Below are 12579 nucleotides of genomic sequence, written 5' to 3' on the forward strand. Positions count from 1 at the left end.
GCAGAGTCTTATTGGCTTATGTTGGATCAGAACGCTTCAAACGAGGTGATGAGGAGGAGGCACCAGTCCCGTCTACCGCCAATTTATGAAGCAAGGAATATTTTAAATACACTTGGAGCGGGAACCAGTAACTCGGCAACGGTGAACCGGGTCGAAGCACCAAGGACAGGAGCGCCGGATCAGACGCGCATGATGGACCCGCCTCAATAGAACCATGACCCGCCACAGTACGTACCGGCGCCGCTGGGTCACTTTCCTACCCCTTTGGATAATATGATTGCTGCGGCGTCAAGGTTGGCCGCCATTCCAATTGAAGGCGATTCTCCGGTAGCAGTTGAGACACGACGGGCCACAGATCTCCTCCAAGCAGCAATGGTTCAGCAGCAGGCTTATTCATATAGTCGCGACAGGATTCATTCTACCCCTCGCCCAAGCCGGAGTTACAGCAGGCATGTTGAAAAACCGGTTGTATCAAGCAGTGGACGGAACCATAATCTGTCACGAAGGCCTAACCCGGCAGGAGGGAGGAATGATGCACATGATGTAGTGGACCAGGGACAAGCGCGTCGAGGAGCTAGATTAGCTGCACAGGATATGGAACGTCAACTTACGCCGGTTCTGCAACAACTACAGTGGAACCAGGGGTTGTTTTCACTACTTTGGGGGTACCGTGTCTCATCCCGGCCCTGTGCAACATGCGGTTGCCTAAGGATTTCAAGGGTCCTCGGAAGGTGCCCAATTACACTGCTGACTTACACCCTGAGTCATGGGTCGAAAGCTATGAGATGGCGATGGAGATGTTGTATGTGGATGGAGCGGCGTGTGCTAAATACTTTACTATGATGCTAGAAGGAATAGCGCGCACTTGGTTAAAGAGTTTACCACCTAATTCCATTAGGTCATGGGACGAGTTGAAGAGCCGGTTTATCAGCAATTTCAAGGACACGTGCAAGCAACCCATGTCAATTGTGGATCTGGCCGCTTGTGTGCAAGAAGAGAACGAATCAACCGCCCATTGGGTGTGCCGGGTTTCTGAGATTCTGCATTCATCAGACCGTATCAACGCAGATTCAGCAGTTATAATGTTGGAGGGCAATTGCAAGTTTAAACCTTTGAAGTTGAAGTTGGGACGGCTCAAGCGTCACTGCAATGATATGGGAACGCTAATGGCAGCTCTGGTTAAGTATGCTGACTCTGATAGTACCAAGGATCCCGAGTCTAACGAGGAAAATCCGGGGAAGGGAAAGAAGAGCGGCAACACCAAGGGGCAGCAGCATAATCCGTCGGGCCACTGGAAAAATGGTAAGCGTAAAGTGGAGAACAGTTTGGATTTTGTGGCTAGCACCAATGTGCAGGGTAATGCCCTACATCGTAAGGGTAAACCGCCCCAGCGGGGTGGAGGTATGAATCTGGAGCGCCTGTTGAACCAGCCTTGCCCAAAGCACGGGACGAAGGAGAATCTAGCTACGCACCTCTGGAAGGATTTCTTCATTATGCGAGAGTTCAAAAACTCTGATCTTTTCCGATATGACCAGGGTCCATCTGGCGGTTCAGATCCTGGATCTCACGGGCCGGGTTACGACGGAGGCGATTCAAACTCAGGATTCCAGGGTAATCTGAGCAATCAGAACAAAGGTGATTATTGAGGGAGTCCTGGATAAGGGGGTATCCGGACAGCCGGACTGTATTCATTGTCCGGACTATAGAAGCGTCAAGATACAAGACTCAAGACTTCGGCTCGTGTCCGGATGGGACTCTCCTTTGCGTGGAAGACAAGCTTGGCAATCAGGATATTATGTTTCCTTCCTTGTGACCGACTCCATGTAAACCCTAGCTCTCCGGTGTCTATATAAACCGGAGAGCATGGTCCTTAGAAGGCCGATCACAATTACAATCATACCATCATAGGCTAGCTCTTAGGGTTTAGCCTCTACGATCTCGTGGTAGATCTACTCTTGTATTCCACATATCTTCAATATTAATCAAGCAGGAAGTAGGGTTTTACCTCCATCGAGAGGGCCCGAACCTGGGTAAACATTGTGTTCCTTGCTTCCTGTTACCATCAGCCTAAGATGCATAGATCAGGACCCCCTATCCGAGATCCGCCGGCTTTCATTGAGAGTTCCTCTGTGCCGCCGCTGCAAGGGCTCGATGGCTCGTCTCGTTGTCAAGAACGATATCACTTCTGGGGGAGCGCTGGCTGTAGGCCAGACTCTCCGGCTTGGCGGCTTCATTATGACCACCCCATCGGTTGTCGCGCCGACGATGGCCTCTCAGGTCATCATGCATAACCTTCGCATTGGTTCGGAGCTTTCCAAACAGATGGATCCGATGGAGCTCTCCTCTCTTAACGAGCTCTTGGATCGCATCGCCGCCTTGGGAATCGCTACGGACTATGACCGGATTGGGCTTAAACCCGACCAGAGGGACATTAGATCCCCGATGACCACCCATGAGATAGCGGTAGTGGAGGAATCACACGCGGGTCGCCCCTCAACTTTGAGGATGAATTATGTTCGGATCACTGAATTCAGTGAGCCGAACACCCACCCAAAGGACTACATGACCCAGGTCCCGAACTTAGAATCGGGCGCTAGGCCAAAGGGATTAGGTAATACTCCAGACCCCGAACTGTCAGGCTCGGTACTTCCCGTGCCCCCGGGCGTCAGATCGGATCAAAATCCGGCTTCAGCCAATGACGTCCGCTCGGACTTAATCCGCCTCTCCCGTGTCCGACAGGAGCCCCAGGAGACGGTACATCGTTACTGGGCCAGATTTCTCTTTGCTCTTAATAAGGTTAAGGACTGCCACGAGGAGGACGTAGTCTCTCTTTTCTGCAGAAACTGCACGAACAAAGGACTCCTTAATGCTATAAGTCGCCGTGACATAGAGCACCTTACAGACCTGGCAACCATAGTACAAAAGTACTGTGCGATGGAAAGCGCCTAGAAAACCCAGACAGAATATTGGGATAGTACGGCCCTCACCGGAACCTTTGTCTGAACTAAATGTCCGAACTCTCATAAGTCGACCAACTCAATTCCCAAGAAACCAAAGCCCACCCAGGGCGTAGAACCGTATTGGAAGGATGGCTCAACGGGCCGTGTAAGCTTCACATCACGCCGGACGCTACGCCGACCCATAGCCTTAGAGCTTGTTGGATACTCTGACAGGTAGCTAAGAGTGGCGAGGATCTCCTCGAGAGCCATAAAGCAGAACCACATCCCGCCAAAGAACACAATACGGTGCTGACAGTCTTTGAGACCTTCGCCTCAAACAATAGGCGCAAGCGAGCGCATCGAAGCTCCGTTGAAATTTGCCAAGTGGCAAAAGTAAATCCATGGAATGACACTGCTATAACCTTCAATGCCAGTGACGAACCCCAAGTCCAGTCCGTCCGGGCGCCGGCCGCTCTGGTCCTCAGCCCAATAGTAGATGGCTTTCGGCTCACTAAAGTACTCATGGACGGCGGAAGCGGATTGAACCTAATCTATGAAGAAACCCTCAAAAAGATGGAGATTGACAAAAGCCGCATTGAACAAAGTGGCACGACCTTCAGGGGAATTATCCCTAGTCGGGAGGCTCGGTGTGCGGGAAAAATCACTCGACGTGGTATTCGGCACCCCAGAGAATTACAGGTCCGAAGAAATCACATTCCAAGTGGCTCCTTTCAACAGCGGATACCACGCCCTTCTAGGACGGGACGCATTTGCGAGCTTTCAAGCCATACCCCATTACGGGTACATGAAGCTTAAAATGCCCGGACCCAATGGAATCATCACTCTAGCTAGTGATCCGGACGTCGCACTCCGCGCTGAAAACAAAACCGCAACGCTGGCCTTGGAAGCATTATCCGAAGCCCTAGCGGCAGAAGAATTAATAATGCTACGCGCCACCATGGACAGGGACGACGTGATACTCGACAAGCGACCCAAGTCCACCTCATTCAAACCCGCAGATGAGATAGTCAAATTCCAAGTCCATCCAACGGACCCCATGAAGACAGCTTCCATTGGGACACATTTGAACCCCGCTATGGACACCGCACTGCGCGAGTTCTTACGCGAGAATTGGGATATCTTCGCCTGGCACACATCGGACATGCCGGGCATCCCACGTGGATTGGCCGAACACAGCCTTAACATACTAAAGGGATACAAACCTGTCAAACAGACCCTTAGGCGATTTTCGGAGCCCAAACGACAAGCCATGGGGGAGGAGCTAGCCAAGTTACTTGAGGCCAGATTCATCAGAGATATCAAACATCCGGATTGGCTGGCGAACCTGGTAATGGTACCAAAGAAGGACAAATCCTGGCGCCTGTGCATCGACTTCAAAGACCTTAACAAGGCTTGCCCCAAGGATCCCTTTCCCCTCCCTCGCATCGATCAAATCATCGATGCCACAGACGGACACGACTCGCTGTGTTTCCTCGACGCATACTCTAGATACCATCAAATAAAGATGGCAGAGTCCGACCAAGCTGCAACAGCTTTCATAACGCCGTACAGCCCTTTCTGCTTCAACACTATGCCTTTCGGGCTTAAGAATGCCGGAGCAACCTATCAGCGCATGATTCAAACATGCCTGGAAAGCAAATTGGCAAAACAGTGGAGGCACACGTGGAAGATGTAGTCGTTAAAACAAGACACGTCGAAATCCTAATTGATGACTTGAGGCTTACGTTCGACAACTTATGAACACACGACATCAAGCTGAATCCGGAGAAATGCGTTTTCGGCGTCCCCTCTGGAAAACTGCTGGGCTTCATCGTTTCCAATAGAGGAATTGAAGCTAATCCGGCAAAAATCCGAGCTTTGTCACAATTGACTATACCAACAGACCTCAAACACATCCAGAAATTAGGTGGATGCGTGGCTGCTTTGAGTCGCTTTATCTCCAGGTTAGGAGAAAAGGCATTGCCTCTTTATCGCCTCCTTCGGCGCACCGAACACTTCATGTGGACGGATGCAGCCGCGGCCGGACTAGATGAAATAAAGACCTTATTGGCCAGTAATCCAGTCCTAACAGCGCCAACTATCGGCGAACCTATGCTGCTGTACATAGCTGCAATACATCAAGTTGTAAGCGCAGCACTCATCGTCGAATGAGAGGTTGACAGATACAAATTCCCGCTACAAAAGCCGATTTATTACGTATCCACGGTCCTCATCCCATGCAAATCCCGATACCCACACTATCAAAAAATTGCATAGTCTTCATGGCATCCCGAAAGCTACGACACTACTTTCAAGAGTGTTCGATTACGGTGGCCTCTGAAGTACCACTCAATGATATAATAAATAACCGCGATGCCACGGGCCGGATTGCTAAATGGGCCATCGAACTCCTTCCGATTGACATAACATACAAGCCCCGGCGGGCTATCAAGTCACAAGTATTAGCCGACTTCGTCGCCGAATGGACGGAAGTCGAACTCCCTAAAGAGTACGACGCGTACTCTAACTGGATCATGCACTTTGACGGCTCTAAAATGCTGGCCGGATTGGGAGCAGGTGTAGTCCTGACTTCTCCCACCGGGGACACGCTCCAGTACGTCCTCCAAATATTATACACAGACTCCAACAATGCAGATGAATACGAGGCTCTGTTGCACGGTCTCCAGATGGCAGTCTCTATGGGCATTCAACGCCTAGAGGTGCGCGGGGATTCAAACCTCGCAATATCACAAATAAATGGAGACTTTGATGCCAAGGATCCAAAAATGGCGGCCTATCGCAATGCCGTCCTTAAAATGTTAGCTTGGTTCGAGGGGCTCGAATTCCACCATGTGGCTCGAGAAAACAATCAAGCGGCAGATGTCCTTGCACGCATCGGCGCTAAACGTGACCCCGTCCCACCTAACATATTCCTGGAAAGGCTGTTCAAGCCATCCGTGGTATGGGAAGGGGAGTCCAGCAATACTAGCATGGATCCGAATACATCCCCAGATTCCGAACCATCAGACATAGTCGGAGGTTCTACCACCGAAATAACATCGCCAGCCCACAAAATAATGGTTGTCATCGCCTCGTGGACTGAGCCTTTCTTGGCCTACCTAAATAGGCAGGAGCTCCCCGAAGACCAAAATGAAGCACGCTGCATTGTCCGGCGCTCTAAAGCTTACAAAGTCCATGAAGGAGAACTCTATAAGAAAAGTACTACCAGAGTGCTCCAAAGGTGCATCTCCGAAGAGGAAGGGTGGCAGCTCTTGGCTGAAATCCACTCCGGACTGGGCGGGCACCACGCTGCGGCTCGAGCACTAGTCAGCAAGGCCTTCCGTACATGTTTCTATTGGTCGACGGCCCGAGCAGACGCACATGACCTTGTCCAACACTGCGTCAGTTGCCAGCTCTTCGCCAATCAGAGCCATATGCCCCCTACCGCTCTCCAAACAATCCCCATAACTTGGCCCTTCGCGGTCTGGGGGTTGGATATGGTTGGATCCCTTAAAGGAGTAAGCCATAAGAAAAAATACTTATTGGTCATGGTTGACAAGTTCACCAAATGGATAGAAGCCAAACCAGTAGAAACGGCCGAATCCGGACCAGTTATAGACTTTATATCTGGGGTTGTACACCGATACGGCGTCCCCCACAGCATCATCATCGATAATGGCTCGAATTTCACGGTCGATGAGGTGAAATCTTGGTGCGGCAAAATGGGCATTAAGCTCGACTATGCTTCCGTCTACCATCCTCAAACAAATGGCCAGGTCGAACGGGCAAACAGTCTTATTATGAGCGGCATCTAACCCAGACTAGTGCGATCCTTGACAGAGTCGAATACTCAGTGGGTCGAGGAGCTCGACTCCGTACTCTGGGGGCTACGGACCACGCCGAATCGCACCACTGGATACACACCCTTTTTTATGGTGTACGGTGTGGAAGCAGTACTACCATGCGACATAATACATGATTCTCCACGCGTACGCATGTACGAAGAGAAGGAAGCCGAGTTAGATCGGCAGGATAATTTGGATGCCATGGAGGAGGAGCGCGATGTTGCTATGTCCTGTTCCGCATTCTATCAGCAACAGGCTCGACGATACCAAAGTAGAGAAGTGCGGGCCAAAACTTATAATATTGGCGAACTCGTTCTACGCTTACCAGAGAAGAAGAAGGACAAGCTCAAACCCAAGTGGGAAGGCCCCTTCATCATCGACAAAGTTCTCACTGGAGGAGCGTATCGCCTACGTAATGCATCCGATAACAGACTCGAGCCGAACCCATGGAACGCGGCCAGACTCCGGAGATTCTACGCCTAGCGCTGAACTCAGTGTTCGTCTCCTTAACCCTCCTTTTTCAATTATGCTCCCTCCCTTTTTCCTTTCTCGATCTCTTTCTTTTCACACAAGTATTTCATACAGTGCGGATTCCCAGATTACTCTGACCGCACTATGTGTGTAAACTTTACCTGGGGGCTTCCTATACGGAAGCTTAATATAAATTACTTTAAGGGCTTCTTGCCCATCACACATGCGTTTCTTTTTCCATGTGTGCCTTTTCTTCACCATTATATGCATTGATATGACTTAAGACGTGGCCAAGCTGGGTTGCCTGGCTCCTGTGTTTATGCCCTACGTTCCCGTTAATTCGGCTAGGGCATAAGGGGAGCACCTCTGCAATTACTACTGCCGGTTGAGCCGGATGTGTACCTCAGACTGGGTGAAGCCGAAAGCTAGTTTCCTTAAGAGAATATTCGGTCGGTGAACAAAAGATGTCTTCGTTTATTATAAATTTAATCCCCAGAAGTTTTGTATCTCGCGCTTTGGTTCGCAGTCCAGACATGTGCCTTGACACATGCTTACATAGGGAAAGGAACCCTTAACGGAACTATTCTCCCTGGAAGATGTTTCTTGCTAACCATGCAATATAACATAACTAGTTGGGTACTTGTCTGTTCAAGCACTTATGACCCCTACGCCTGGTCTCCACGCATACTCCGGTTTTGTATAACCGAGCGGGTATTCGGACACACCCCGAACTTTAGGATCCGGGGGCTGAAGCGAAAAGGTCCGCCAAGACAAACGATTTTAATCCGGCTAGGGGCTACTTATGTCCATCGAATTACACAGTCATTTGGACTGATTATATTCATCCTCTATACCATCCAACAGGCTATCTAACTTACAATCCTGTTGAGAATACCTTGCGGCTAATGCCACCTGGTCATATACCAGACTCACGGGAATTTCTTGCCCATCTGGCCCGGCCGGTCCAATTTCGGCCATATGGTTCGGGTCCAGCTTGGTGTAGCGCATCCTCACCATCGCCCATGCTTCTCTTGCACCTTGCCGGCAGATGGATATCTTCCACAAACGGAAGCGCTGCCTTGCTCCTTGAAGCATGTCTACAAGCCCCCCCATGCCCTTTGGCAGGGAGCTTGATGGCCACAAGGATCGCGCAATGCCCTCCATCACCTGCCGAGCTCGCTTGTGCAGTTGTGAGAGGTCCTGCAGTAAATCACCTGCAGAAGAGGGCATCTCCTCCTCAGGGCAACCCGTCAGCATTCCTGCAAACATAACTTTTTCAATATGCTTCCTCGCCGAACTATACTATAGTTCGTTTAGGCACTTATGCCGCGGCGAAGCCTTTTGTTCTCCTTCATGGAGTCCGCCAGCTGTGCACGGACGTCTTTCAATTCCACGTCCAGCCGAACATTGGCATCTTGGAGCATATTCTTATCATGCTTCACTTACGTCAGGATGCGCTCACCAGCCTTTAGTTGCCTCTGGAGATGCGACTCGTCCTCCCCGCTGCCCTCCGGATTTACTCCAGGGTTATCTACATAACTCTCTGTTAAATTTTGTTGGGGAACGTAGTAATTTCAAAAAAATGCTACGCACACGCAAGATCATGGTGATGGCATAGCAACGAGAGGGGAGAGTGTTGTCCACGTACCCTCGTAGACCGTAAGCGGAAGCGTTATGACAACGCGGTTGATGTAGTCGTACGTCTTCACGATCCGACCGATCCAAGTACCGAACGTACGGCACCTCCGAGTTCAGCACACGTTCAGCTCGATGACGATCCCCAGGCTCCGATCCAGCAAAGCTTCGGGGATGAGTTCCGTCAGCACGACGGCGTGGTGACGATGATGATGTTCTACCGGCGCAGGACTTTGCCTAAACTCCGCGACGATATGACCGAGGTGGAATATGGTGGAGGGGGGCACCGCACACGGCTAAGGAACGATCCGTAGATCAACTTGTGTGTCATGGGGTGCCCTCCTGCCCCCGTATATAAAGGAGCAAGGGGGGAGGAGGCCGGCCCTAGGAGGGGACGCGCCAAGTGTGGAGTCCTACTAGGACTCCCTAGTCCTAGTAGGATTCCACCTCCCTTGTTGGAGTAGGAGAGGGGGAAAGAGTGGGAGAAGAAGAAGGAAAGGGGGGCTGCGCCCCTTGTCCAATTCGGACCAGAGGGGGGGCGCAGGCCTCCTTCCTTTTGGCCTCTCTCCTCTATTCCCGTATGGCCCAATAAGGCCCATATACTCCCCGGCGAATTCCCGTAACTCTCCGGTACTCCGAAAAATACCCGAATCACTCGGAACCTTTCCGAACTCCGAATATAGTCGTCCAATATATCGATCTTTACGTCTCGACCATTTCGAGACTCCTCGTCATGTCCCCGATCTCATCCGGGACTCTGAACTCCTTCGGTACATCAAAACTCATAAACTCATAATATAACTGTCATCGAAACCTTAAGCGTGCGGACCCTACGGGTTCGAGAACTATGTAGACATGACCTAGAACTATTCTTGGTCAATAACCAATAACGGAACCTGGATGCCCATATTGGCTCCTACATATTCTATGAAGATCTTTATCGGTCAAACCGCATAACAACATACGTTGTTCCCTTTGTCATCGGTATGTTACTTGCCCGAGATTCGATCGTCGGTATCCAATACCTAGTTCAATCTCGTTACCGGCAAGTCTCTTTACTCGTTATGTAATGCATCATTCCGATAACTAACTCATTAGCTACATTGCTTGCAAGGCTTATAGTGATGTGCATTACCGAGAGGGCCCAGAGATACCTCTCCGACAATCGGAGTGACAAAACCTAATCTCGAAATACGCCAACCCAACATGTACCTTTGGAGACACCTGTAGTACTCCTTTATAATCACCCAGTTATGCTGTGACGTTTGGTAGTACCCAAAGTGTTGTTGGAAATATGCCCTAGAGGCAATAATAAAAGCATTATTATTATATTTCCTTGTTCATGATAATTGTCTTTATTCATGCTATAATTGTGTTATCCGGAAATCGTAATACATGTGTGAATAATAGAAACCAACATGTCCCTAGTGAGCCTCTTGTTGACTAGCTCGTTGATCAACAGATAGTCATGGTTTCCTGACTATGGACACTGGATGTCATTGATAACGAGATCACATCATTGGGAGAATGATGTGATGGACAAGACCCAATCCTAAACATAGCACAAGATCGTATAGTTCGTTTGCTGGAGTTTTCCAATGTCAAAGTATCTTTTCCTTAGACCATGAGATCGTGTAACTCCCGGATACCGTAGGAGTGCTTTGGGTATGCCAAACGTCACAACGTAACTGGGTGACTATAAAGGTAGACTACGGGTATCTCCGAAAGTGTCTGTTGGGTGACATGGATCAAGACTGGGATTTGTCACTCCGTATGACGGAGAGGTATCACTGGGCCCACTCGGTAATGCATCATCATAATGAGCTCAGAGTGACCAAGTGTCTGGTCACGGGATCATGCATTACGGTACGAGTAAAGTGACTTGCCGGTAACGAGATTGAACGAGGTATTGGGATACCGACGATCGAATCTCGGGCAAGTAACATATCGATAGACAAAGGGAATAGCGTACGGGGTTGATAGAATCCTCGACATCGTGGTTCATCCGATGAGATCATCGTGGAGCATGTGGGAGCCAACATGGGTATCCAGATCCCGCTGTTGGTTATTGACCGGAGAGTCGTCTCGGTCATGTCTGCTTGTCTCCCGAACCCGTAGGGTCTACACACTTAAGGTTCAGTTACGCTAGGGTTGTAGGGATATGTATATGCAGTAACCCGAATGTTGTTCGGAGTCCCGGATGAGATCCCGGACGTCACGAGGAGTTCCGGAATGGTCCGGAGGTAAAGATTTATATATGGGAAGTCCTGTTTCGGGCATCGGGACAAGTTTCGGGGTTATCGGTATTGTACCGGGACCACCGGAAGGGTCCCGGGGGTCCACCGGGTGGGTCCACCTGTCCCGGGGGGCCACATGGGCTGTAGGGGGTGCGCCTTGGCCTAATGGGCCAAGGGCACCAGCCCCACATAGGCCCATGCGCCTAGGGTTTGAAGGGGGAAGAGTCCTAGGAGGGGAAGGCACCTCCTAGGTGCCTTGGGGGGGAGGGAAACCCCCTTGGCCGCCGCACCCCCTAGGAGATTGGATCTCCTAGGGCCGGCCACCCCCCCTTGGCCCTCCTATATATAGTGGGGGAGAGGAGGGACTTCATACCTGAACGCCTTGGCCTTTGGTTGCCTCCTTCTCCCTCCCCAACACCTCCTCCACCTCCATAGTGCTTAGCGAAGCTCTGCCGGAGTACTGCAGCTCCATCAACACCACGCCGTCGTGCTGCTGCTGGTGCCATCTCCCTCAACCTCTCCTCCCTCCCTTGCTGGATCAAGAAGGAGGAGACGTGGCTGTTCCGTACGTGTGTTGAACGCGGAGGTGCCGTCCGTTCGGCGCTGGTCATCGGTGATTTGGATCACGTCGAGTACGACTACATCATCACCGTTCTTTTGAACGCTTCCGCTCGCGATCTACAAAGGTATGTAGATGCATCTAATCACTCGTTGCTAGATGAACTCCTAGATGATCTTGGTGAAACGAGTAGGAAAATTTTTGTTTTCTGCAACGTTCCCCAACAGTGGCATCATGAGCTAGGTCTATGCGTAGTTCTTCTTGCGCGAGTAGAACACAATTTGTTGTGGGCGTAGATTTGTCAACTTTCTTGCCGTTACTAGTCCTTTCTTGCTTCAGCGGTATTGTGGGATGAAGCGGCCCGGACCAACCTTACACGTACGCTTACGTGAGACCGGTTCCACCGACTAACATGCACTAGTTGCATAAGGTGGCTGGCGGGTGTCTGTCTCTCCTACTTTAGTTGGAGCGGAATCGATGAACAGGGTCCTTATGAAGGGTAAATAGAAGTTGACAAATCACGTTGTGGCTTTAACGTAGGTAAGAAAACGTTCTTGCTAGAACCCTAATTCAGCCACGTAAAACTTGCAACAACAATTAGAGGACGTCTAACTTGTTTTTGCAGCAAGTGGTTTGTGATATGATATGGCCAAAGTTGTGATGAATGATGAATGATCTATATGTGATGTATGAGATGTTCATGCTATTGTAATAGGATTCACGACTTGCATGTCGATGAGTATGACAACCGGCAGGAGCCATAGGAGTTGTCTTTATTCTTTTATATGACCTGCGTGTCATCGAGAAACGCCATGTAAATTACTTTACTTTATTGCTAAACGCGTTAGCCATAGTAGTAGAAGTAATAGTTGGCGAGCAACTTCATGGAGACA

Source organism: Triticum aestivum, chromosome 2B, assembly GCF_018294505.1.
Source record: "Triticum aestivum cultivar Chinese Spring chromosome 2B, IWGSC CS RefSeq v2.1, whole genome shotgun sequence".
Lineage (NCBI taxonomy): Eukaryota > Viridiplantae > Streptophyta > Magnoliopsida > Poales > Poaceae > Triticum > Triticum aestivum.